This window comes from Euprymna scolopes, chromosome 18, assembly GCF_053919585.1.
Source record: "Euprymna scolopes isolate OS-2025 chromosome 18, ASM5391958v1, whole genome shotgun sequence".
NCBI classification, from domain to species: Eukaryota; Metazoa; Mollusca; class Cephalopoda; order Sepiida; family Sepiolidae; genus Euprymna; species Euprymna scolopes.
The window spans coordinates 109,107,846-109,134,819 of record NC_136499.1 but is presented as its reverse complement, the minus strand read 5'-3'; the positions used below and the strand labels follow the sequence as shown (position 1 = coordinate 109,134,819).

Here is a 26,974-nt window from a genome sequence, read left to right as displayed (position 1 = left end):
AGAGAAGGATGTTAGTAATAGAATAAGTCTATGAATATCGATGAAGACAAAAAGGTTAGGAATTCATATTGTGTTAGCAAGGAAAAGAAAAATGTTTGTTTATGAAGAATGCATACTTGTATATTAGTGCTGAAGTCAGAACCACGTAGGTATGTGTGTGTGTGTGTGTGTTTTAGTTAGTTAGTTAGTTATACTAAGTTAGTTAGTTAGTTATACTAAGTTAGTTAGTTAGTTATACTAAGTTAGATATACTAAGTCAGTTAGTTAGTTACTTATACTAAGTTAGTTATACTAAGTTAGTTAGTTATACTAAATTAGTTAGTTATTTATACTAAGTTAGTTATTTATTTATACTAAGTTAGTTAGTTATTTATACTAAGTTAGTTAACTGTTATACAAAGTTAGTTAGTTAGTTAGTTATACTAAGTTAGTTAGTTAGTTATACTAAGTAAGTTATACTAAGTTAGTTAGTTATACTAAGTTAGTTAGTTATACTAAGTTAGTTAGTTATACTTAGTTAGTTATACTAAGTTAGTTAGTTATACTTAGTTAGTTATACTAAGTTAGTTAGTTATGCTAAGTTAGTTAATTATACTTAGTTATACTAAGTTAGTTAGTTATACTAAGTTAGTTAGTTAGTTAGTTATACTAAGTTAGTTAGTTAGTTATACTAAGTTAGTTAGTTAGTTATACTAAGTTAGTTAACTGTTATACTAAGTTAGTTAGTTAGTTATACTAAGTTAGTTAGTTAGTTATACTAAGTAAGTTATACTAAGTTAGTTAGTTATACTAAGTTAGTTAGTTAGTTATACTAAGTTAGTTAGTTAGTTATACTAAATTAGTTAGTTATACTTAGTTAGTTAGTTATACTAAGTTAGTTAGTTAGTTATGCTAAGTTAGTTAATTATACTTAGTTAGTTATACTAAGTTAGTTAGTTAGTTATACTAAGTTAGTTAGTTATACTAAGTTAGTTAGTTAGTTATACTAAATTAGTTAGTTATACTAAGTTAGTTATACTAAGTTAGTTAGTTATACTAAGCTAGTTAGTTAGTTATACTAAGTTAGTTAGTTATACTAAGTTATTTAGTTAGTTAGTTATACTAAGTTATTTAGTTAGTTATACTAAGTTCACATGTACAGCTGTACTAGCCATATTGAAATTATTATTACATTATTATTGTATTCGTTTATGGATACACACAACTTCGTTATAAGAACCAGCAGTGTTGTTATTTTTTTATTACATGTTACTTTTTTCATATGTTACCTTGGCGTTTAAGTTTAATGCCCGCAAAGGGAAAAATTTGCAACTTATTGTAAATAAAGTTTCTTTGTTTCAAATCAAGACCTTTAGGTTTCATTTTTACCCCCTCCTCCTCTTTTGTTTCATGCTTTTTTTTCAGCTTAGTTACTTTAGCGTCAAATTTATCTGGAAGCAAAATAAATTCCGACATATTTGCTTATGTAAGACACAGGAGAGTTCAAAAGGGAGGTATTTTCTGTTTCGGTTTAAACAAGATGGCCGCAATTTTTCACCTGTTAACATGCTTAAAGTTGTTATCTTTTTTAATAATTCAGTAATATTCAGGTAATTTCGACTGCATAAATTGGAAGCTAACATTGTAATTTATTAGAATTGACAAGTAAAAACCATCGTTTTTTTTTTTCTGAAAACTCAATTTATCGACTACAAAATTTCGTTCTGATAGTGTAGAAGCGCTGAAAATCCTTTTTGTAAAAAATAGAATGCATACTGCACACCAATATTAAAGTCAGGGCCGTGTGTGTGTGTGTGTGTGTGTGTATGTGTGTGTATGTGTGTGTATGTGTGTGTATGTGCGTATGTGTGTGTATGTGTGTGTTTACGTGTGTATGTGGGTGTATGTGTATGTGTGTGTATGTGTGTGTTTGTGTTACATTAAGTTCACATGCATGTTGCTGTAGTAGCCAGATTGAGTCCATGAAACTTCTTGATAAACTCGAAGATCGAATGACCCCGGGAATAAGGGGGTGGGGGAGGAGTTGCACCCGAAAAAAGATTAGAGCTGGAAGGGGTGTCGTGGGATGAGTCAGCTCGCTTTGGTCTCCTGACTGCGTGGGTGGGTGGGAAAGTAGAAGTGAATCGTGTGTTGACTCTTTTTATCAACTATTTTTTTATCACGTATTCAGCAGCTCGCTTGAGAGATCGCTTCTGATTGGATAAAACAGAAGGGAAGTCGAATGCTTACACCAATCAGCATTGTTGTAAATTCCCGATTCCAATACAATTACAGATTCTATTCTAAATTAGCGATTCCCATAAAATTACAGATTTTGTTCAAATTTCCCAATTCCAATACAATTACTAATTCTGTTATAAATTCCTAATTTCAATACAATTATTGATTCTCTCCTAAATTCCCAATTCCGATACAATTATCAATTTTTTTTTAAATTTCTAAATATTAAGTTTTTGTTTTTAGCATTTTTGACATTTTTGATTACCGTAAAACTTGAGGCAATATGTGCATGTGATGTGTTTTTGCAAACGTAAAAATACATTTATATGATCGCTTGTGCCATTTTTTTCTATTAATCCACAACAAAGTGCATTTTTACTGTGCCATTTTTGCCTAAATTTATTATGATTTTACTGGTGATAGTTTAGAATCAATAAAAATTTAACATTTTATCTTGTCGAACTCAGGAATTTGCATAGAATTTTGAATAATTTATTATTTAATCCATGAGGGTAGCATGCTCTTGCTCCGTCAGCCATGACCGAATAGATGTATAAAGTAATTTGCAATTGTATTTTCGATTGCGCATTTGAAATTCTATGTAGATTCCTGAATTCAACAAGATACACCTGAAGAAGGTCGAAGGTAGATCGGCTGAAACATTAGGAGAATGGCAATCAAGATGAATCTGAAAAATCCAAATAATAGGAAAAACTTAAAAGTCAATTAAAAGAATCGTTTTTGGCATCGGAAGATAAGCTCAAATTTTTACAACATGGAAAAAATTCCATTAATTAATTAATTCATAAATCTTCCCAAAATTACTTAGCACCAAATAAGGTTTGATTGCTGAAAGGATTGTGAATTGTTTGTTTTTCAATTTTTATTTATTTTTGTTTTTATTTCCCAGCATTAATGATTCCATATAATTTGCTGAGAGAGAAAAAAATAAATAAATAAAAATATATATATAATAAAAATTGAAAAACAAACAAATAATCAGTATGCTATTAGATGAGAATCCTACTCCCCCCCCCATCTTTTGAATTCTTCCCTCCTGGCTGAGAAGTACCCTAGGTCCAGTGGAAGACGCTCTGTGATATTATCGACTTCTATCCTATAGTGTTAAGAATTAAAAAAACAAAAGAGGAAAGATCAATAACAAAAACAGAGGAAATAAGTTGATCAATATATATTAATCGATATATATTAATCGATATATATTAATCGATATATATTAATCAATATATATTAATCGATATATATTGAATGATATGATACAATGGACATCAGCTACAAAGTGCTTGAAAGTGAAAAAGAAAAAAATTATGACAAAAAGAGAAAATAAGTTGATCAACTAAACAAAAGTATAAGAACTGAGTAGAAAGACAATGGAGGATGGGGGTGCGCGAAGGAACACAAAGGTTATCTGAAATAGGATTGTTAATCAAGGTATGGAAATGACTGGGACAAAAGACTCAACATAGAAGTCAATATGTTCAGAGGTGGAGGTGGAAAAGAAGAAGTGAACCGTGTGTTGACCCGTTTTATCAACTCCTATCACGGGCTCAGCTTGCTTGAGAGATGGCTTCTGATTGGATAAAACAAGAGGAAAGTTGAAGAGTTAATTCACGGACAGTTTACAGTTTGTGACAGTTAACAGCAGGTTGGAGCAGCCAGATAAGGAGATGAACTGATCAACCAACTGACCAACATGGTCTCAACTGACAACTAAGATGTGAACGTTAGCATTTAGAGGATCCGTGAGAACACACACACACACACACACACAGAGTACTACAGATATCCTCAGGACGTTTTAGAGATTCTTGAATTGTTTTATTTTATTTCTATACTTGTGAACCCATGCTCACATCTTCGGCCGTCATCAATGGGAGAGACGACGACACGTCAAAACAAGAAACGAAGAGAAGAGAAAATAGAGGAGGAGGAAACTGCAGCACACAAAACAACGCTGGGGTCGACAATTGTCTAAAATTGCTAAAAAAAACTGTTATAGTAATTTTAATAAGAGTTAAAGAAAAGAGTATTTAGAAAGCTTTGGAAGGCCCAACTACCTCATCTATAATATAAATCTCACCTGTCTGTTTAAATGTATGTATGTATGTATGTATGTTTGCATGTCTGCCTAAAACTTTGATAGAGGCGACGGATTGTCACGAGAGCAGTATCATTTTGAAGCTCGACCCTTCGGATGACAAATATTGGAAAAATGGCCAAAAACATTAATTCCTTCACCCTCAACTGGGCAATTTTTTACAGGGAGGGTCGGTTTTTTCCTTGACATTTTTTGCTAGTCATTCAATCCTCGCTTCCACAACGTCGTATAAAAGACATTATTTCGAGCACCCGTGACGACACAATCATGGTAGGCACATCGGTAAGACCGTTTTTTTTTTATTTCACCTCTTTTTCCTCTGGCGCGTCACGGGTTCGAGCCTACTTACTCCTATTTTATTTCTTTTTGCACTCGCAATTTTCCTTTCTTTTTATTTTTTGCTCAACCAACACCCTTACACACACCTCCACCACTTTCTTTTCCGGCTTCACGTAACGGGTTCGAGATTGCCTGCCTACTACAACTTTTTTTTGTTTTTGCTCAACACACACCTCCAAACACCCACGCAACACTGGCCACCCAGGCTAGTTTAATCATATAAACAGATTGATTCTGTTGTTTAATGGAGGAAGTCTGCGAAGCCCATCTTCCTGAAGAATACTGTACCAGGTATGAAACATGGCATTTAGAAAACGGTCACATTTCACTACAGAAATACATTTGAAAGAAGAACCAAACTCAACCATTGTCCCATTACCGCAATGTTGTATCTCTATGCTACAAACTTGTAGCACATGCCCCCCAACCATCAACATAAATACCTCTGACTAATCCAACAAACAGCAGAATTCCACCCCTTCACTGTTGAGGTTCCTAGATACGAGAAAGCTTTCTATTCTAATCGTTTCTTTGCTCAAACTGCTAGACTTTGGGGTACTTATGCACTTATTGAACCATGCTGAAATAATGACGTTATCACTTAGAACACCATTCTTAACATGGGGAGAGAAGGGTGTTTTGTAACTATCCTGTACTTTCACCTAACAATTTAATAAAAAAAAAACAGATATCATAAAACTTTAATTTAACTTGGAAATACTATTTAAAAATAGCGGGGTTCCAAAAGTGCATAAGCATCGACGTTGGAATTCCCATCACATCTCCAGCTTGCCTGACTGTTCTAACATGCAGAAATTCAAATATTATGTGGAGAGACATCTTGCTGCTAAACTCCCTATATAGTGTGCTAAACTCCCTATATTCACCCGGTCTTCTTGATCCGGGATCAAAGATCAAAGTGTAGTAACTGTTCTTCAGATGCTGCACTTCAATTTCTTGTTCTCTGTCAGTGGAGGAGAAATCCTTCACGACTGAGACAATTTTTATTTTTGTTCCTTTTCTCCACATTAAAAAACGACCCTGGTGTCTAACTCTGTCCCGTGGGGAGGCATTGTAAATAGGAACTCCCTATATACTGCCCTCACATTCGCCCGGTCTTCTTGATCCGGGATCAAAGATCAAAGTGTAGTAGAATCCCCATGTATGTACACCCATCGCTATACAGGGCACTCAAACTAACCTTCCCCCTGGACGTGGGGGGCGTGGCCAAGGATGGATCACCTTCATCGGATTTACTTACCGGCAGCCTTGGCCAGGCCTGCCATGTCCTCACTGCCCAGGATTTCAGACCCGTCTGTGACAGTGCTTGAGGTAAGTGATCATGTCTTTGAACTTGGCTACATTGAATGTGAGGGGCATCAGGTGTCGAAGCAAGGCCTCGCGCGTTGTGAGAGACTTGGTGTCCCTCAAGGTAGATATTGCCGCTATCCAGGAGACCCACTTTGTTTGTGACGGGGATTGTCAGGTGCTGGTAAACGATTACGATGTCTACTCAGCATATGGCAATACCTATAGTCGTGGAATCTCCTTGCTAGTGAGTCGCACCCTGTCAGCGTCGGTGAATGTTGTTCACGCAGGCGAGGACGGGCGGGCGCTTGTTGTTGATGTTGCTGTTAATTGTAGTGTTTTTCGGATTGTTGCTGTTTATGCTCCCAATGCTGCTGTAGAGAGGGCAACCTTTTTTCGACGGTTGGAGGGCTTCTTAGTGGATCCAGAACGGTTAGTTTTAATGGGGGATTGGAATGCAATCCTTGATCCTAAAATAGATAAGGTCGGGGGGACTAGCGGGTCGGCGTGGTGTGACAGCAGTCTGTCTGACCTGATGGCCTCGTGCGATCTCGTCGACAGATTTCGACTGGATCATCCGGGGCGGGAGATGTGGACGTGGCATCCTGTAGTGCCTTCCCATCCAAGCACTTACTTGGATCGGATGTTAGTTAGAAGAGGTGATGTAGACTTCCTATCTTGCCCCACGTTCCACTTGCTAGGACACTCGGACCATAAACTTGTTATGGCCCGTTTGAGCTTAAGTGCTAGGCCTAAACTGGCCGGATACTGGAAGTTCAACAGCACCTTGTTGGAGCTGGAGGACTACCGGTTGAAGGTCACTGAGCTAATTCAGCGGGCTTTAGTGGGGGCGGTTACAGGGAGTAAGTGGTGGGTTAGTCTTAAGGCCAAAATTAGGCGCTTCTCTGTCCAGTATAGCCAACGCCTCACGATAGATAAGGCTAAGGCAAAGAAGCGTTTAGAGGATAAGCTGACCCGGGCGGTGGAGGGGGGGGACCCCCTAGAGTTAGCACTAGCTAAACAAGATCTCAACCGCTTGGCTAGCGAGCGGTATGAAGGTCAAGTAGTTAGGGCTAGGTTAAAGAAAGTTTCTAACGAGGCTGTGAATGTTGACGCTGTTGAGCGTAAGGCTGCTTTAAGGCGCGGTTCGGATGGGTACATTCGTAAAGTACATAACCTGGAAGGACACCCCTTAGTATCGACTCGGGAGATCTGCGAGGGGTTTCGGGAGCATCTATCGGTGCGCTTCACCCAACTACCCGGACTCAGGGTTGATGAGTTTGGCAGCTATTTGGCTGACTCGCCCTGCCTCACGGCGGCTCGGGCGGCTAGCTGTGATGGTCTTATTACTGAACATGAAGTCATTACTGCGTTGAAGCAGGTCGGCTATAACAAATCCCCGGGTCTTGATGGTTTACCCTACGAGTTTTACTTGAGGCTGTCGCCCATGTTGGTCCCTATTCTGAAGGATATGTTCAGCCATTGGTTTGCCCAGGGTTCCATCCCTGGACAGGTGACCAAGGGTGTGATCACATTGCTGAGGAAAGGTCAACGGCATGGTGGGAGGGAAAACTTTGATGATTTTAGGCCCTTGACTCTGCTAAACACAGAGTTAAAGATTTTGGCAAAGATTCTTGCGAATCGCTTGCAGGTTGTCATCACTGACTTGATCGAACCGGACCAGACTTATGCTGTGAAGGGGAGATCGATTCAAGACAATTTGCACTTGATACGCTCGATCATAGAGGGGACAGAAGACGACGCCGAAGCCGCGCTGATCAGTTTGGATCAGTCCAAGGCATTCGATAGGGTCGACCATCGGTTCCTAGGATCTGTGCTAGAGGCCGCCGGATTTAATCCGGACTTCCACAAGTGGATCTTTGTTCTGTATGACAGGCCGACGGTAGCGGTGCAGATCAACGGTAAGCTGTCGGAGTCATTCGCTGTCTTTCGGTCGGTGCGACAGGGTTGTCCGCTGTCGCCTCTGTTGTATGTCCTGGCGTTGGAACCCCTCCTTCGCAAGTTAAGGGACGAGGCGGCTACACCAGTCCTGCGCGGAATAGCTCTCCCTGGAGGCACACGAGCCAGGGTTTCCGCATTCGCCGATGACGTCACCGTGTTCGTGTCTTGCCTCACGGACGTTCAAGCGGTGGTCGAGGCGCTCGCTCGATACGAAGAAGTAACAGGGGCCATCTTCAACCGTAGCAAGTCTGTTGGCCTGCGGTTGGGGGCCTGGACCGGGGTAAACTCGCTTCCAGGTATTTTCAGCTGGACCGATGGACCGGTCCGCATTCTCGGTGTCTGGTTTGGACCGGGACTTCAGCTGGAAAAGAATTGGTCGGAAGTACAGTCTAAGGTCAAATCGTCAGTAAAGACTTGGATTGGAAGGAAATTGTCCTTGAAGGGTCGGGCGGAGGCGTGTGCTACATACGTCTTTCCGCTCATCCTTTACCGTTTGTCTGTACTTCCTCTCCCTGCAGAACGACTAACCCGCTTACAAGGGCGCCTCGATTCACTTTTGTGGAACGAGGGTAAGCATTATGTCTGCAGAGAGGTCTGTGTTCAAAATCCGAGCGAGGGAGGCCTGGGTCAGCCCAGTCTCTTGTGTCATAGAAACGCCGAGAGATTGGCTTTCCTGGGTCGTTCGCTTGAAGGAGCCGCTCCTTGGGTCCCTGTGGTTGAGAACTCGTTTCCCAACCTCAAACCCAACCCTTCGGTAGAAGGTCGTCGTAGACCGAAGGGGGAGTCCAAGTTCTTCTCCGAATGCCGAACCGCTCTTAGAGCTTTGCCGGGGACCAATGTCCTCGATCAGCCAAGGAAGAAACTGTATCGGGATTTAGTGGAGGGGACCGCGAAGGATCCACTTTGTAGGCGGATGGGATGGTCGATGGAGGTTGTCCGTTCTCAATGGCGTTGGGCGCCAGGACGGGAGATTCTGAATAACTCGGAATTCTCCCTGACTTGGCGACTGGTCCGAAATGCGCTGCCCCTCTTCGACGTACTTTTCCGGTATAAAGAACATACCAGCCGCTTCTGTCCGTGCTGTGACGAACGCGAGCCCGAAACAATCGAGCACGCGTTTTTTAGTTGCAGCCGGATACAGCCCCTATTAAGGTACGTCGAGGGGGTAACAGCTTGCATCGATGCCGAGTGTCTGCTCGATCTCGACGTAGGAACTTTTGTGTACAACATGGAGCCGCCGTTCCCCAGGGAGGAAAGTTTGGTTTTCCTGGCGATCCTAGCAGTAGCGCGCATGACCATTTGGATCGCGCGCCTCAAGTTGGTCCACGAAGGGACATCTGTTCCTGATCGGGATCTGATCGTTTACTTTAAACATTTGCTTAAAGTAAAGATCAGATGCGATTGGAAGAGGTTGCCTAGAGTGGAATTTGACAAGAGGTGGGTGCACAGCACTAGTTTGTGCATCCGTCGAGGAGCCAAGTTTCAATACGTGTTCCCTCCTTAGGCATGGCATGGGCGGTGCTGGGTCCTACGGAACCCATCCCGCCTAGGTTAGCATTATAAGTTCAGTAAAGTAACTCTTGACTGGTGGTACAAATGAGATCCTGTTCCTGATTTTATTTTTTGGTATTAGAGAACCTCTGAGTCTGCCCAACCCCCCTGCTCCTCATCTTTATTTTCTGATGCCCCCGATCATCCCCCTACTCAGAGGTCACCTTCCTACCCCCTCCATCCGTTGCTTTATTTTCTCCCACCTCCATTAAGGCGACTTCCCCAAACCCCATTAGGGATGCTCTGCTTGTTTTCGGTTCCCCGGAAAACAGTGGGGGATCTAGCCACATAGAATAGTACAGGGGGGTCTTACTAACAACACATTAGTAGATTTTCCTTATTTTTGAAATGAACATTTTCATTAGTTTTTTCCCACTCCACGAACATTTTATGCCAATTAATTCAAGAACTCTTTCTAATGAAATCGAACTTTATTTTCTCACACATACACACACACACAAAAAAAAAAAAAAAAAAAAAAAAAAAAATGCACACACAACATACAGAAATGAATATACAAATTGTACATAGTTAAATTTTACATTGAACGCTGGGGTTATTAGTTAGATTAGGATCCACAGAGTGATTGAGGTATTTTGGTAAATGTTGCCAGTCAAGAGTAAGACTTCAAAGTCTCATCTGTTACATAGTCAAAAAGACCCTGTACCCTCCCCCTCCCAATTTCTTGTAGGGCCTTGTGCCTAATTTTGTTGAAAGATCAAAGTGTAGTATCTGTTCCGGCAGATACTGCACTTAAGATAATTTGTACCAGTCAATGGAGGGGGAAACCCTCTATACTGGGACAATTATTATTTTTGGTAACCAGAGTGACCCCTTTTAGGGGAGCTGGTTTTTACCTCACATTAAAAACGGCCTTGTGCCTAATTTGCTCAGTGGGGGAGCAAATAAATACCATCTGTTCCGGCAGATACTGCACTTAAGATAATTTGTACCAGTCAATGGAGGGGAAACCCTCTATACTGGGACAATTATTATTTTTGGTAACCAGAGTGCCCCCTTTTTGCCTACTTTTAGGGGAGCTGGTTTTTACCTCACATTAAAAACGGCCTTGTGCCTAATTTGCTCAGTGGGGGAGCAAATAAACACCATCTGTTCCGGCAGATACTGCAAGCTATGACTAGCTATGACTAGCAAAGACCAGATGTGGGGGCAACCCCACATGCCTGACCTTACACCAGCTCCCATTTCCCACCTCTCGGGAGCTGGTCCCCCCTTTCCCTTCCCCCTCCCTTCACTCCTCACATTAAAAATCGGCCTTGTGCCTAATTTGCTCGGTGGGGGAGCAAATAAATACCATCTGTTCCGGCAGATGCTGCAAGCTATGACTAGCTATGACTAGCAAAGACCAGATGTGGGGGCAACCCCACATGCCTGACCTTTAACCAGCTCCCATTTCCCACCTCTCGGGAGCTGGTCCCCATTTTCCCTTCCCCCTCCCTTGACTCCTCACATTAAAAATCGGCCTTGTGCCTAATTTGCTCGGTGGGGGAGCAAATAAATACCATCTGTTCCGGCAGATGCTGCACTTAAGATAATTTGTACCAGTCAATGGAGGGGAAACACTCTATACTGGGACAATTATTATTTTTGGTAACCAGAGTGCCCCCTTTCTTTTAGGGGAGCTGGTTTTTACCTCACATTATAAACGGCCTTGTGCCTAATTTGCTCAGTGGGGGAGCAAATAAACACCATCTGTTCCGGCAGATGCCGCACTTAAGATAATTTGTACCAGTCAATGGAGGGGAGGCCCTCTATACTGGGACAATTATTATTTTTGGTAACCAGAGTGCCCCCTTTTTGCCTACTTTTAGGGGAGCTGGTTTTTACCTCACATTAAAAACGGCCTTGTGCCTAATTTGCTCAGTGGGGGAGCAAATAAATACCATCTGTTCCGGCAGATACTGCAAGCTATGACTAGCTATGACTAGCAAAGACCAGATGTGGGGGCAACCCCACATGCCTGACCTTTAACCAGCTCCCATTTCCCACCTCTCGGGAGCTGGTCCCCCCTTTCCCTTCCCCCTCCCTTCACTCCTCACATTAAAAATTGGCCTTGTGCCTAATTTGCTCGGTGGGGGAGCAAATAAATACCATCTGTTCCGGCAGATACTGCAAGCTATGACTAGCTATGACTAGCAAAGACCAGATGTGGGGGCAACCCCACCTGCCTGACCATTAACCAGCTCCCATTTCCCACCTCTATACTGGGACAATTATTATTTTTGGTAACCAGAGTGCCCCCTTTCTTTTAGGGGAGCTGGTTTTTACCTCACATTAAAAATTGGCCTTGTGCCTAATTTGCTCGGTGGGGGAGCAAATAAATACCATCTGTTCCGGCAGATGCTGCACTTAAGATAATTTGTACCAGTCAATGGAGGGGAAACCCTCTATACTGGGACAATTATTATTTTTGGTAACCAGAGTGCCCCCTTTTTGCCTACTTTTAGGGGAGCTGGTCATTACCTCACATTAAAAACGGCCTTGTGCCTAATTTGCTCAGTGGGGGAGCAAATAAACACCATCTGTTCCGGCAGATACTGCAGCTATGACTAGCTAGGACTTGCTGTGACTAGCAAAGACCAGATGTGGGGGCAACCCCACATGCCTGACCTTTAACCAGCTCCCATTTCCCACCTCTCGGGAGCTGGTCCCCCTTTTCCCTTCCCCCTCCCTTCACTCCTCACATTAAAAATTGGCCTTGTGCCTAATTTGCTCGGTGGGGGAGCAAATAAATACCATCTGTTCCGGCAGATACTGCAAGCTATGACTAGCTATGACTAGCAAAGACCAGATGTGGGGGCAACCCCACCTGCCTGACCATTAACCAGCTCCCATTTCCCACCTCTCGGGAGCTGGCCCCCTTTTTCCCTTCCCCCTCCCTTCACTCCTCACATTAAAAATCGGCCTTGTGCCTAATTTGCTCGGTGGGGGAGCAAATAAATACCATCTGTTCCGGCAGATACTGCAAGCTATGACTAGCTATGACTAGCAAAGACCAGATGTGGGGGCAACCCCACATGCCTGACCTTTAACCAGCTCCCATTTCCCACCTCTCGGGAGCTGGTCCCCTTTTCCCTTCCCCCTCCCTTCACTCCTCACATTAAAAATTGGCCTTGTGCCTAATTTGCTCGGTGGGGGAGCAAATAAATACCATCAAAGTGTAGTATCTGTTCCGGCAGATACTGCAAGCAAAGACCATATGTGGGGGCAACTCCACATATAAGACCTTGGTCAATGTAGGGGCAACCCTTCATACCAATTGTCACTATCCAGCTCCCCTACTCCCCGGGGAGTTGGTCCCCATTTCCCCTTCACTCCTCACTTTAAAAATTGGCCTTGTGCCTAATTTGCTCGGTGGGGGAGCAAATAAATATCATCTGTTCCGGCAGATACTGCAAGCAAAGACCATATGTGGGGGAAACCCCACATATAAGACCTTGGTCAATGTAGGGGCAACCCTTCATACCAATTGTCACTATCCAGCTCCCCTATTCCCCGGGGAGTTGGTCCCCATTTCCCCTTTACTTCTCACATTAAAAATTGGCCTTGTGCCTAATTTGCTCGGTGGGGGAGCAAATAAATACCATCTGTTCCGGCAGATACTGCAGCTATGACTAGCAAAGACCAGATGTGGGGGCAACCCCACATGCCTGACCTTTAACCAGCTCCCATTTCCCACCTCTCGGGAGCTGGTCCCCTTTTTCCCTTCCCCCTCCCTTCACTCCTCACATTAAAAATTGGCCTTGTGCCTAATTTGCTCGGTGGGGGAGCAAATAAATACCATCTGTTCCGGCAGATACTGCAAGCAAAGACCATATGTGGGGGCAACTCCACATATAAGACCTTGGTCAATGTAGGGGCAACCCTTCATACCAATTGTCACTATCCAGCTCCTCTACTCCCCGGGGAGTTGGTCCCCATTTCCCCTTCACTCCTCACTTTAAAAATTGGCCTTGTGCCTAATTTGCTCGGTGGGGGAGCAAATAAATACCATCTGTTCTGGCAGATACTGCAAGCAAAGACCATATGTGGGGGCAACTCCACATATAAGACCTTGGTCAATGTAGGGGCAACCCTTCATACCAATTGTCACTATCCAGCTCCCCTACTCCCCGGGGAGTTGGTCCCCATTTCCCCTTCACTCCTCACTTTAAAAATTGGCCTTGTGCCTAATTTGCTCGGTGGGGGAGCAAATAAATACCATCTGTTCCGGCAGATACTGCAGCTATGACTAGCAAAGACCAGATGTGGGGGCAACCCCACATGCCTGACCTTTAACCAGCTCCCATTTCCCACCTCTCGGGAGCTGGTCCCCTTTTTTTCCCTTCCCCCTCCCTTCACTCCTCACATTAAAAATTGGCCTTGTGCCTAATTTGCTCGGTGGGGGAGCAAATAAATACCATCTGTTCCGGCAGATACTGCAAGCAAAGACCATATGTGGGGGAAACCCCACATATAAGACCTTGGTCAATGTAGGGGCAACCCTTCATACCAATTGTCACTATCCAGCTCCCCTATTCCCCGGGGAGTTGGTCCCCATTTCCCCTTCACTCCTCACATTAAAAATTGGCCTCGTGCCTAATTTTCTCGGTGGGGGAGCAAATAAATACCATCTGTTCCGGCAGATACTGCAGCTATGACTAGCAAAGACCAGATGTGGGGGCAACCCCACATGCCTGACCTTTAACCAGCTCCCATTTCCCACCTCTCGGGAGCTGGTCCCCTTTTTCCCTTCCCCCTCCCTTCACTCCTCACATTAAAAATTGGCCTTGTGCCTAATTTGCTCGGTGGGGGAGCAAATAAATACCATCTGTTCCGGCAGATACTGCAAGCTATGACTAGCTCTGACTAGCAAAGACCAGATGTGGGGGCAACCCCACATGCCTGACTATTAACCAGCTCCCATTTCCCACCTCTCGGGAGCTGGTCCCCTTTTTCCCTTCCCCCTCCCCTTCACTCCTCACATTAAAAATTGGCCTTGTGCCTAATTTGCTCGGTGGGGGAGCAAATAAATACCATCTGTTTTGCAGATACTACACTAAAAGTTATATGTGAGGGCAACCCCACATATCAGACCATTGGTCAATGTAGGAGGAAACCCTTCATACCAATTGTCACTATCCAGTTCCCCCTCGGGAGAGCTGATCCCCCTCCCTTCACTCTCCACATTAAAAAACGGCATTGTGCCTAATTTGCTCAGTGGGGAAGCAAATAAATACAAACCCCACATATCAAACTATTGCTCTTGTAGCAATTAGTTTTGCTCAATGTAAGGGAAACCCTTCATACCAATTGTCACTACCAGTTCCCCCTCGGGGGAGCTGGTCCCCCTTCTCCCCGGCCTTGTGCCTAATTTGATCCGTGGAGAAGCAAACAAATACAACATAGTGCCCCTGCAGACATGATCCCCAATCTGAGCCCCTAATATTCAAATGGCAATATACCATGTTTGCGGTGAATAAGAGTTAAAGAAAGAGTATTCAGAAAAGTTTCGAAAATTCCATGAACAAAGTTTCTTTCCTAGAACTGCCCGTCTGTGGAAAACAATATGACAAGGCTACTTCCCAGCAGACTACAACATGGTCGTTTTCAGGTCGAATGTAAACAAGTTCTTGTTGAGCTGTCCTTTTAAATAATCAAATCCTACCCAATTTCCACTATTACTAATCATCAAAGATGTCTAGGCCTTATCATCGAGTGGCCTCCGGGCCTTGATAAACGCTGACCTCCTATATAAAATAATAATATAATAAAACAAAAGCATTTCGGATGACTTATGGACAGCAATATTTGCAATGGCATTCAAAAGTCCTTCTGGTCGTTACAAAGATTTACAGGCGAATATATTGCCTCGCTTGACCAGCTTTCCAGTTCAACGTGACACCGTTACTAATGACGTCTGTTGCCAGTTCTGTAACGCTATTGAATAAGGAATAAAGCATCTTCCCCGTAACCTAGATTGCACGTTAATGACGTAATGCGTTTCTTTCATCACATCTTTTTATAGATTTTTGTAATGAATACTTAATAATATCTGGCCTTGGCCCCGATTGCATGTTAGTGATGCAATATATTTCATTACTTCTTTTTATAGACTTTTACGCTCAACTATTTCGGCTTCCATTGCAACGAAACGTTTTCAGGTAACAATTTGTTTCACGATTCAACAGTCATTCACTGGTCAACAACAAATTTGTTGCAATTCTAAAATGTTGAGATGTGAATGCTTGTGTTATGTTTATTAATTGGACTATTATTCTCATGGATGCTATTAGCACAACGTTTCGGTCGCTGCAACCTACGACCTTCTTCGGGTGTTGAGAACATGCCTCTTTTCCTACTAAGGAAAAAGAGGGTTGGCTCTGCATTACATGAATTCGAACCGTTTGTTTGCGGGTGGGTCTGTATATCATAAAGAAGGTTCAATCATCAGGAGTCACTAAGATATTTGTTAAAGGTTTTTCTATGGCTCAATTTTTCGGGATATCTATACTAATTGTAAATATTAGTGAAAAACAGTGTTTTACGGAACAGAGGATCGATATCCGAGCATATTTTTGTTTAAAAAATAACACGATGTAAGGGGGGGGGAAACTCTAAGAAAAAATTTGTTGTCTACGTTTTTTTTTTTTTTTTAGCTGATTTAGGACAAATCCAAAAATAACATTGGTTTTGTTCGATCAGATCAAGTTTTTGAGTTGTGACAACATGTCGTTCTTTTACATTTTTTGATCATGAAGAAGTATTCAGGTCCGATAGTTCTGGGTGATTATGTCAAAAAGGGGTCAGTTTGAAAGCATAAAACCCCGAAATCTTCCAAACATTTGGTGCTCAGTAGACATGAAGAAGGACTGACATGTGCGGGAGAAATTGATGACTCGTAAAGAAAGGAACATCATCAACAACTAATCTAGTGAACAGAGATAGAATATTCTCTCCATTGCTGCATATCAAGTTCGGCTCAATCAAGCAGTTTAACAATGCTCTGGACAAGGATGGTGACTGCTTCGCTTAATTTTGCCAGACTTTTCCAACATTGTCCATGAAGAAGTTGAAAGCTGGCATTTTTGACAGTCTTCAGATCCGGCGGCTCATCAGTAATCCAGAGTTCAAAAACTCAATGAACAAAGTAGAACTGAAAGTGTGGAAAGCATCTGTTCTGTAATGAAGAACTTTCTTGGCAACAAAAAGGCCAGAAATTACACAAAACTTGTCAACAACATACTGACTGCTTTCAGAAACCTAAGTTGCAACATGAGCGTCAAGATGCACCACCTGCTTTCACATATGGACCAGTTTCCTGAGAAACTGGGTTCAATGGCAAGCCGGGGGAGAGTTTCCAGCAGGACCTGAAAGAGATGAAGACCAGGTATCAGGGTTGTTGAGACGCATTCATGATAGTTGACTACTGTTGGAATATGAAAAGAGACTTTCCTGCTCTTAAGCGTTCCAGGAGTTCGAAAAAAACGGAGGTTCAAACCCTGAATTGTGAACAATGTTGGAACGACATGCAATTTACATGTACTTAGCTTTATCGATGTCCACCATTCAGTTGACAGTAATCGATGTTGCTATCAGGTAATCAATATATTTTGTTGGCAAAAACATTTTTCTCTTAAAAACATATTTAGGAAGATATGTGTTGACAAAAAATCAGTTGATAATGCCACAAAAATGTAATCGATTTTGTCGCAAGATCTGATTTTTTTTTTTTTTCAAATCAACTTAGCACAAAAACCTGATCCTATGAAGAGAAACAGATGGCATTTCCTGATTCAGCAGAGAAAAATACCCCAAATCAGTTATAGAAATCCAGACAATATTCACAAAGTAAAAAACTTGTGACGCTTCTACACTATTGGGACGAAATTTCGGAAATCGTAATACTGAATTTTACATGAAAACAATGGTATCTGTAGCAGAAACAAATAGAACTTTTTTTCTTGTGCGTCAGTGCTTCCCCTGACTGTGCGATATGGCACATATTGACCAATCAGAGGCATAGCACAGGGACCTTCCTTACCCCCTAAGGAATTCTAACTGCTTCCATTCCGGACGAGAAAAACTCCTTCTTTTCCAGCCAAACGCCAAAGAGAGCGGACCTGTTTCCTCATTCTCTCTCTCTCTCTCTCTCTCTCTCTCTCTCTCTCTCTCTCTCTCTCTCTCTCTCTGCTTACACCGGTATCGACGATTCCCACTTGAGAATAACTACCGGGCAAACTCCCCAAACTGTATAAATCTGCCCTATACTTCAATGGTGAATGCTCTGACGAACTGCAAGCACTTGTACCTCCCCGACGTAACTACCCCCAACAAACCCGACAAGCTACTAAGTCTCATCCCTTTACAGTAGAGATCCCTAGGTGCAAGAAAGCCTTTTACTCCAATAGTTTCTTCCCCAGAACTGTGGGTCTTTGGAACTCCCTTCCGGGATTCTGCTTTCCCAACTGCAACGATATGCAGAAGTTCAAGTGTAATGTCAACAAACATCTTTCTACTCATCTCCCTTCATAATGACCCCGCTAATTAAGTCCCTGATAGTAGCCCCCTGCTTCAAAGTGGCACTGTGCCTTGTTTGGGGTGAAAATTGAATTTAAAAAAAAAAAAAAAAAATGTGTATCAACCTGCTCCGTCCTTATCAACCTGCCCCCAATTTTTTTTTTAACCGTTTTGTGCCAAGAGAAAAGGCTAATGCTCATTTGTTTTTTTTGTTTTTTTTCAGATTCCCATAATTAAAAAATAGTTAAATTTTGTTTGAAAACAAATGTTAACTTTCTCCTACGAATGTGTTTTGAATGAGAGCCAAATATGTTTTTTTCCATATCAACCTGCCCCGGCCTCCCCTACCAATAGAAATACTAAACGATAACCAAAAAGTCAAAGAAAAGAAATTTTTAAAAAATAGTAGGCCCGAGTAATTTTGTTAATTTGTAAACTTAAATGTTCTTTATCGTATAAAAGTTATTTTTAGCTATAATTAATATTCATGACAATGAGAAAAAGGCAGAGAATATACATTAACGTCATCGTGCTCCGCCGAGCGGACACTAATCAACCTTACTTTTGATTATCATACATTGCTGCTCTATTTAATAATGAATAAAAAAATGTCACGTTGAAAGAAAGAAGTCCTTTATTGTTATTCAAGCGACATATTTTTTTCAAAAACAAAGTTTGCAAGCAAACGAAATGCAGCAGACAAGTGAGGGTAATTACCAGTTATTTACGAATTAATTCGGAAAATTATGGATTAAAGAGGCACAGCGGGAAATGTTATTAATTGTTTTCGGTATCGTTTGACCTAATCGAATTAATTGAATAAAATCTTTTCAAACTACAACATTCAATACAAAAAAACAAAAAAAAAATCGTTACACTCTAACGTGAATTGCCAAACGTGATAAACAATATTCAGAGAACAGAGTAAAAAATCACGTCGGAGTCACTATTTTATATAGCGATGTTTAAATTAGAATAAAATTCAGTGTAACCAAGATATAAGAGAGGTTTTCTATGGTCCCAAATTACAGCCTGTGTTTATGTATATAAAATAGACCAAACTCGGTTATAAGAGAAACCTGTATATAAGAGACTTCTCCTCCAGTCCTGGCAACTCTCTTATCTTCGGGTTATACTGTATTAGAAAATCATTACAAGCAGATACAAAAATTTCTTGAGTGAAGAAAATGGTGTTTAATCACATAATCTAAATATCTATAAAAGTGAAAGTGTCTGTATGTGTGTGTGTGTGTGTCTGTCTGTCTGTGTATATTCCCCTACACAATATCTATGTCAATTTTCTGTCTACAGACTCGAAATTTGATATACAGGGTATGGAGATTTGTATTTTGCTTCTTTTTTTTTCAAAAGCATTACCAAGTTTCTCATATGATAAATGCAGCCTAGCCATTGTTCTCCAGTTATTTATTTTTCATTTGCATCACTCCCCAAACTGTATCAATCTGCCCCACCATGTGTATCAACCTGCTCCGTCCTGTTGCGGACCAGGATATAAATACCCTAACTCACTACAAGAAAAAAATAATGAAATGAATTGAATGAAGGAAACAAAGAACTCAAATGCTGGAATAAAATAAACATGTCGTTTATTTTCTGTTGAGAAATGAAAGTCTTGGGTGTACACGTATTCATTCGGCCGTTGATGACTACGCGTGTGGAAGGAAAAGGGAATGCAATAGAGAAACGCGAAGTGGCAAGCCAGCCTGTAGAAAGGGAGGGTTAAGCTCAGTAGAGAGTCGCGCACATGTCTGTGTTGATGGATCAAAGCTAAAGTGGAGATAGAGTGAGAATGTCAATCCAGTTCATGGAGAGAGAAAGTATATAAAGTGTACATACGGTCTGTTAGCTTTTTGTCCCACATAGTAGCAAGTGGCGTGAGGTACGCGCGTGCGCCGAAAAGGTACGCTGTTGGTCCGTAGACCGACCAGCTAGGAAGCTGGTCTGAAAAAGGAAGAAGCCGCTTATTGCTCTTTCTTTTATACTTGTTTCCGGTGGTCTTTTGCGCATGTGTGGATTTCCCTTGAAAGGGGGAGTGACGTTGCCCTTGTGTGCGTACGTGTGCACGTGTGTGAGTACATGTGTGTCCGTTAGCATGTGTGTGTATACACGTGAATGTGAGTGTATATACGCGAACGTGAATATATGTACGTGTGTGGACGTGGACGCGTATGTTTGTGTGCGCGTATGTATATGACAAACAATATAGCTTGAAATGTGAACGCGTGTTTTTGTGTGAGACTAGAAAAGGCTCGTGCAGTCCTGTATTAACCTGCCCCGAATTTATTTTTAACCGTTTTGTGCCAAGAGAAAAGGCTAATGCTCATTTGTTTTTTTTTTTGTTTTTTTCAAATTCCCAGAATTAAAAAATAGTTAAATTTTGTTTGAAAACAAATGTTAACTTTCTCCTACGAATGTGTTTTGAATGAGAGCCGAATATGTTTTTTTCCGTATCAACCTGCCCCGGCCTACCCTACCATCAGTTCAATTTCGGTAACCATTTTGTTTTGCTTTGACTTCTTTCTCGTGACATCGACACTTTTCAAGCATGATTTTCTCAATTTTAGATGCATAATACTAACCGGATTTCATTGGAAATAGTTCGTCATTCAATAATTTTAACGAAAACAAAAACATAAAACTATTTTTAATGCTTAAACAAATTGTTTTTCTCGCGTTCTTGCATAGCCGTGATTTTTAAAAATCACCAATAGAAATACAAAACGATAAACAAAATATTAAAAGAAAATAAATTTAAAAAAATAATAATTTCGTTAATTTGTAAACTTAAATGTCCTTTATCGTATAAAAGTTATTTTTATTTATAACTACCGGGGGTGGGGGGATGGGGGGGCGGATTTGCCTGGATTTGTCCAGGCGTAAAATACGCTTAAATATGATATTTTAATTTGTTCAGATTTCATATATATTATTATAGAGTCGTGATTTCAAAAGTAAAAAAAAAAAGTATTTGGGTGCCATCAGCTAGAATCGAAACCGAAACGGTTGCACCCAAAGCTGGTACCACTGTACCAACGTGACACAGATATAAATCGATTAAAAATTAAAAATAAAAAATAAACTAAGATGAATATACAAAATGTTTAACGATAATTTCAATTTTAACCCATTTTTTGACCCCTTAAAAACGATTTCAACCGGCTAAAGACTCATATGGCTCGTAAAAAATCCAATCATTTGAGGCCCCTAGCGCCGCTCTGCAACTTTTAGTTTCGGAGGAGATAAAGTTTGAAAATATGGAAACAGACAAACAGACAGTCATTTAGAGCCGCTTTAAAGTTTCACTGCTCACTCATTTTTTTACCAAATTTCAAACAATTATTACAGTTTATAGATCAATTATTACAGTTTATAGATCAATTATTACAGTTTATAGATCAATTATTATAGTTTATAGATCAATTATTATAGTTTATAGATTTAAGAAGCTATACTGTGAGAAAAATGTTTTACAATTTTCGTTCAGTAAAGCAAAAGTTAAGATGAATTTACTGGTGTTCAAAATCGTAAAAAAACGTAAGAAGGCGAGCGACATTTTTTTATGAGTGGTTCCCATAGCAACCACGTCGCTTCAGCGACTAGTGTTTCTACTAATTCACCGCTCTCGCGAAAACAGAGAGAATGAAAGCAGACGAGTGCCGTACATTGTTTTACATATGTGCATGTTATGTTTATGGGGGCAAAAACATACGACTGAAATTAAACAAAGAATAAATGAATTTACTGGAAACCTGGAAAAATCAGGGATTACAATAGAAAAATGCGAGCATGAAAAGTAATATGGTTAAGCTTAAACATGGAAAAGAAAAGGGTAAGATATTATAGTAAAAAATATAATAAATTTATAACTTAAAATATTGCAGTATCAAGAATGAAAAGAAAATTCAATTTAACATCCTTAATTCTGCAATATTTTAAGTTATAAATTTATTATATTTTTTACTAGAATATCTTGTCCTTTTCTTTTCCATGTTTAAGCTTAACCATATTACTTTTCATGCTCGCATTTTTTATTGTTATTATATGAGGAAATAATATAATATGGAAAAGACAGAATATAAATTTAACAATGTTCTATTAATTACGTAATAAAAATGTCATATTGGAAGAAGGAAGTCGTTTATTGCTATTCAAGCGACATTTTTTATTTCGAAAACAAACGAGATGGGGCAGACAAGTGGAGGTTATTACAATTTATTTACAAATTAATGCTTGGAAAATTGTGGATTAAAAAGGAGCAGCAGGAAATATACAGAAGCGCTTGAGTTTACAGAAATGCCATCTCTTAAGCAAAGTAGTATGATTCTTTAGAGATAGATATGTTACTAATTTAATGATAAAGGAGAGAGAGAAAGGGGGAAAGAGAGGGAGAAAGGTAGTAAAGAGGGGAAGGAGGAAGAGAGATAAAGAGAAGAATAAAACGAGAAAGAGAAAGAGAAAGAGGAGAGAGAGAGAGAGAGAGAGAGAGAGAGTTATAACAGCTATATCTCATAAGATTTGCGAATCTCACGACGGAGTCTTCCTCTCTAGGGCAATAGCTCTTGACATATCAAAGGCCTTTGATAGGGTATGACATAAAGGTCTACTCCACAAAATCTCCAGATACGGTATAGCTGGAAATGTCTTCTCAATTATTAAATCATTTCTCACAAATAGATTCATAAGAGTAGTGGCTGATGGGCAGAAATCAGAAGCTCACAATATTAATGCTGGAGTCCCTCAGGGGTTCATCTCTTTCTGATCTACATCAATGATCTTCCAAATCACATCCTTAGATCATTCGTAGACATTTATGCTGACGAAACTATCATCTATGGGAACGCTTTAAAGGCCGTAAATGACCAAGTTCTCTCTTATTCTCTCTCCTCCGATCTTGATCATCTGGTGCAATGGGGAAAGAGGTGGCTGGTTAATTTCAGTGCATCTAAAAATAAGCTTCTATTGTTACATCATCAATGCTCTGTTCCCATCTGGCATCAATTGAAATAAATGTCTCTCAGCTTGGGAAGGCTTCATGTTTTGACAATCTTCTAGGTTTGACTTTTACTCCTGATCTGAGATTTAACATGTACATCAAATCCGTTGCCAAGGTTGCTGGAAAAATTGTGTGATCGTTTTACTATGCCAGCAGATATCTCACTGCTGGTGAAATTCTCTACCCATACAAGAGCCAAGTACGTCTAAGGATGGAGTACTATTGCCACAGCTGGACAGGAGCTGTTAGAAATCCTTATCTTACATTGACAAAGTTCAAAATAGACTTCGTAACCTAGTGGAGATTCCCTTTTCTCTTCCCTCCAACTTCTTTCCCACAGAAGAGGTTTCGATCTTGTCTCTGCTTTATCGTTTATTTTCATGGCAAGTGCTCGTCTGAGCTCCAATCTATGGTCCCTTCCATCTTGCCAAATTTTCACGAAAAGCACTCGTCTACCTGACACCACTATCAATAATTTCCCTCACTTTGTATCTGCGCCTAAACCTAAACGTAGATTCCATGAACAAAGCTTCTTTCTTAGAACTGCACGCCTGTTAAACTCTCTTCCGTTTTCCTGCTTTCCAACTGACTAGAATATGATTGTCTTCAAGTCCAATGTTAACAACTTCTTTATATGTCATCCTTTTAAGTAATCTAATTTACAAAATTCCACTACTAACGATTACTACATTTTCCCACTAACTACTGTAGACTTATTAACCCATGTTCTCGAGTAGCCTCTGGCCTTGATAAGTGGTGACTCCGTCGTAAAAAAGAATATATATATATATATATATATACATATATATATATATATATAGAGAGAGAGAGAGAGAGAGAGAGAGAGAGAGGGGGGAGAAAAAAGAGGAAGAGAAAGAGAGACGGCTAGATAGAGGTAGAAAATGAGAGAGACAGAGAAAGATGGTTTATATATACACCTGACATACGAGATTCATTCGATCCCGGAGGAAGCTCGTATCTCGAATTAAAATGGCACCATTAAGGAGGCGTATTGAAACACAATACACTCGACCACCTAGCGGTTGCATCTGGAAACTCGTAACTTGGATTTTCGCTCATACGTAGAGGAGGATTTTTGCTCTGAAGCCATCTCGTATCTCGAATTTCTCGTAACTCGGGTAGCTTGTATGTTGGAGGTCCACTGTACATATATATATATATATATATATATATATATATATATATATATATACACACACACACAGAGAAAGATATATATATATATATATATATATATATATATATATATATATATAGAGAGAGAGAGAGAGAGAGAGAGAGAGAGAGAGAAAAGACAGAAAGCTAGATACAGAGAGAGAGAGCAAGATATATATATAGAGAGAAAATGAAAGAAAGAAAGAGACCGAAAAGAGAGAAAGAGGGCGAGATAAAAAGAGATAAAGCGAGAGTGAAATAGAAAGAGAGGAAAAGGACAGAAAAAAGGTGTATATATATATATATATATATATATATATATATATATATATATAATATTAAGTAATGCGATTGATAATTTAAAATTTAAAAATCAAATTATAATTAAATTAAAAATTAAAAATCCGTTTCATAAGAAGGAACAACAACAAAATCAATTATCTGTACGATCGTTTCGGAAAACAATGCTTTTTATTGTGGTATACATCAAGTTATGTACAATAATTATATATAGATTTTTGATAAGCAAGGTCTCCTCATCAGCAAATTTTGAAGGGTTTTTATTGAATTTAAAAGACACCATAAATAAACCTAGCATTAAAAGTAAGGCAGATGAATCTGAAAAAATTGAAATAAAAGGTCTGGATTTAAAATTTATAAGAAAATTAATATGGGTTAGAGATAGAAATAAGTAGAGAAAAATATATATTTTTGAATTTACATAATAAATTTGCTTTAAAAATATATAGAGATATTTACCTTTTAATTTTTCGTTTTTTGAAATCAGGAACTGTGGTTAAAATAGTCATTTAGATGTTTGCTATAGCTTTTTATCTTATTGAATGATGAATTTTAAAAGGGGGGGGGGGCGCTTGTGCAATAAATTGTTTCCGTTAGCGTATTTTTGATTTCAAGACGCTACGGTTTATATATATAGGATATTACTATTACGCATTTTAAGGGGAGGTAATTGTCATGTTTTCTTTATTTTATTTGAGTATATATATATATATATATATATATATATATATATATATATATATATATATATATATATATACTAAAAAATTTAAGACCACTTTAAAATCTTTAAAAAGAAACCTTTTTTAAGGATAGATAGACTACTCCCATTTAAGATTACCAATATTACAACCTAAAAGGTTTCGAAAAAAAAAAAGCTTCATTCCAAACATTTAATTCATAAATTTTAATTTTTATAAAATGAGGCATTTTACACTTTATCGAAATTATAAGACCGGTGAAATAAATTCTATCAAATTGCACGAAAAATGCATGAAAACATTCAACAACCAAATTTAATAATGAGTTCTACCTCCACTGGTTTTGATGACTTCAAAAATTCTTTGGGCCATGCTAGAAATAAGTGTTTCCATTAAGGTGCTGGGGATGTTTCTCCAACTTTTGAAGATGGCTTCGCGAAGTTCATTTTTTGTTGAATATAGTTTGCCATTTCGATAAACATCTCTTGTCATCCATACCCAAACATTTTCAATTCGGTTCAAGTCTGGCGAGTATGCAGGATGTCCCAAGAGATCAGCCCCATTTTCTTGCAGAAAGGTTAAGGACCGTCATGCAGCGTGGATTGCAGCATTATCCAGTTGGAATAACCATCTATCCCTACACCAACGATGGCCACCGTCATCAACGATGTTTTTTGTAGCATGCAAAATAACCAACCGCTGTCTGATGACCCTGCACCACCTGGAGCTCCATCGTCCCTTTGTAAGAAAAGGCGCCTCATGCCATTAGGGACCCTCCACCACTATGACGTGTGGAGAAATGTTCGTTATGTCAATATCGTTGGACGCCATTAGAACCATCTAGATTGATTTTTTTTCTCATTAGTAAACAGGACTTCGCAACGCCTCATGTTTGGTATTCACGACCAAACCTTAAGCGGTCCACCTTGTGACCTGGAAGCAGGCGAGGAATTTGTTTAGGCTTTTTTATTTGCCTTTTTGTCGTAAGTGTCGTCTGGTGGTTACTGGACTGCAATCAGCAGCTATTACTGCCTAAATTTGACTAAAAGAAAGTCCCGTCTTTTACAATAACCCGTTTTATTTTCCTACTCAATGCAGTAGAAATTTTGAGGGTATACCAATGGATGTTACTTTTCCATAATTCTCACTGTTGTTTAGAAAGTTGCAAATCACAGTTTTACTGCGATTTACTTTAGCTGCGATCGCCTGCTGTGACAAAACTTGCTTATGGAAATCTAGAATTCAAGCACGTTCAGCTTCGAAAGTTTGCTTGTTTTAGGCGTGGTGACACATTTGCGCAATGATTGCTAATCTTTAACTGAATAAAAAACACTTTATACACCCGGTCTTATAATTTCGATGCGGTGTAAAATGCGTCATTTTATAAAAATGTAAATTTCTGAATTAAATGTTTAGAATATAGCTTTTTCCCTATGACCATTTTAGGTTGCAATGTTGGTAAATTAAGTGGGAGGAGTTTAAAACCTATCCTTGAAAAATAGTTTGATTATCAGGTGATCTTAAATTTCAGATAAGGAGTATATATATATATATATATATATATATATATATATATACATATATATATATATATATATATATGTGTGTGTGTGTGTGTGTGTGTGTGTGTGTGTGTGTGTGTGCGTGTGTGTGTGTGTATATAACTACTTCATTTACTCACATAAAATTAATATACGAAAGTATAAATTTATGCGTAAACATTAAGTATTTACTTCAAAAGTGCTCAATACGTAGGTAGAGCTA

General features: G+C 39.7%; 1 long non-coding RNA gene across 1 annotated transcript; it reads right to left on the bottom strand.

Moving 5' to 3' along the window:
* Positions 1-24,644: 24,644 nt before the first annotated feature.
* LOC145297916 (uncharacterized) lies at positions 24,645-26,604 on the bottom strand. The gene is made up of 2 exons (XR_013870352.1): positions 24,969-26,604; positions 24,645-24,827 (listed from the first exon to the last, which is right to left on the bottom strand). It is a non-coding gene; the product is annotated as an uncharacterized LOC145297916 (long non-coding RNA).
* Positions 26,605-26,974: the final 370 nt, after the last annotated feature.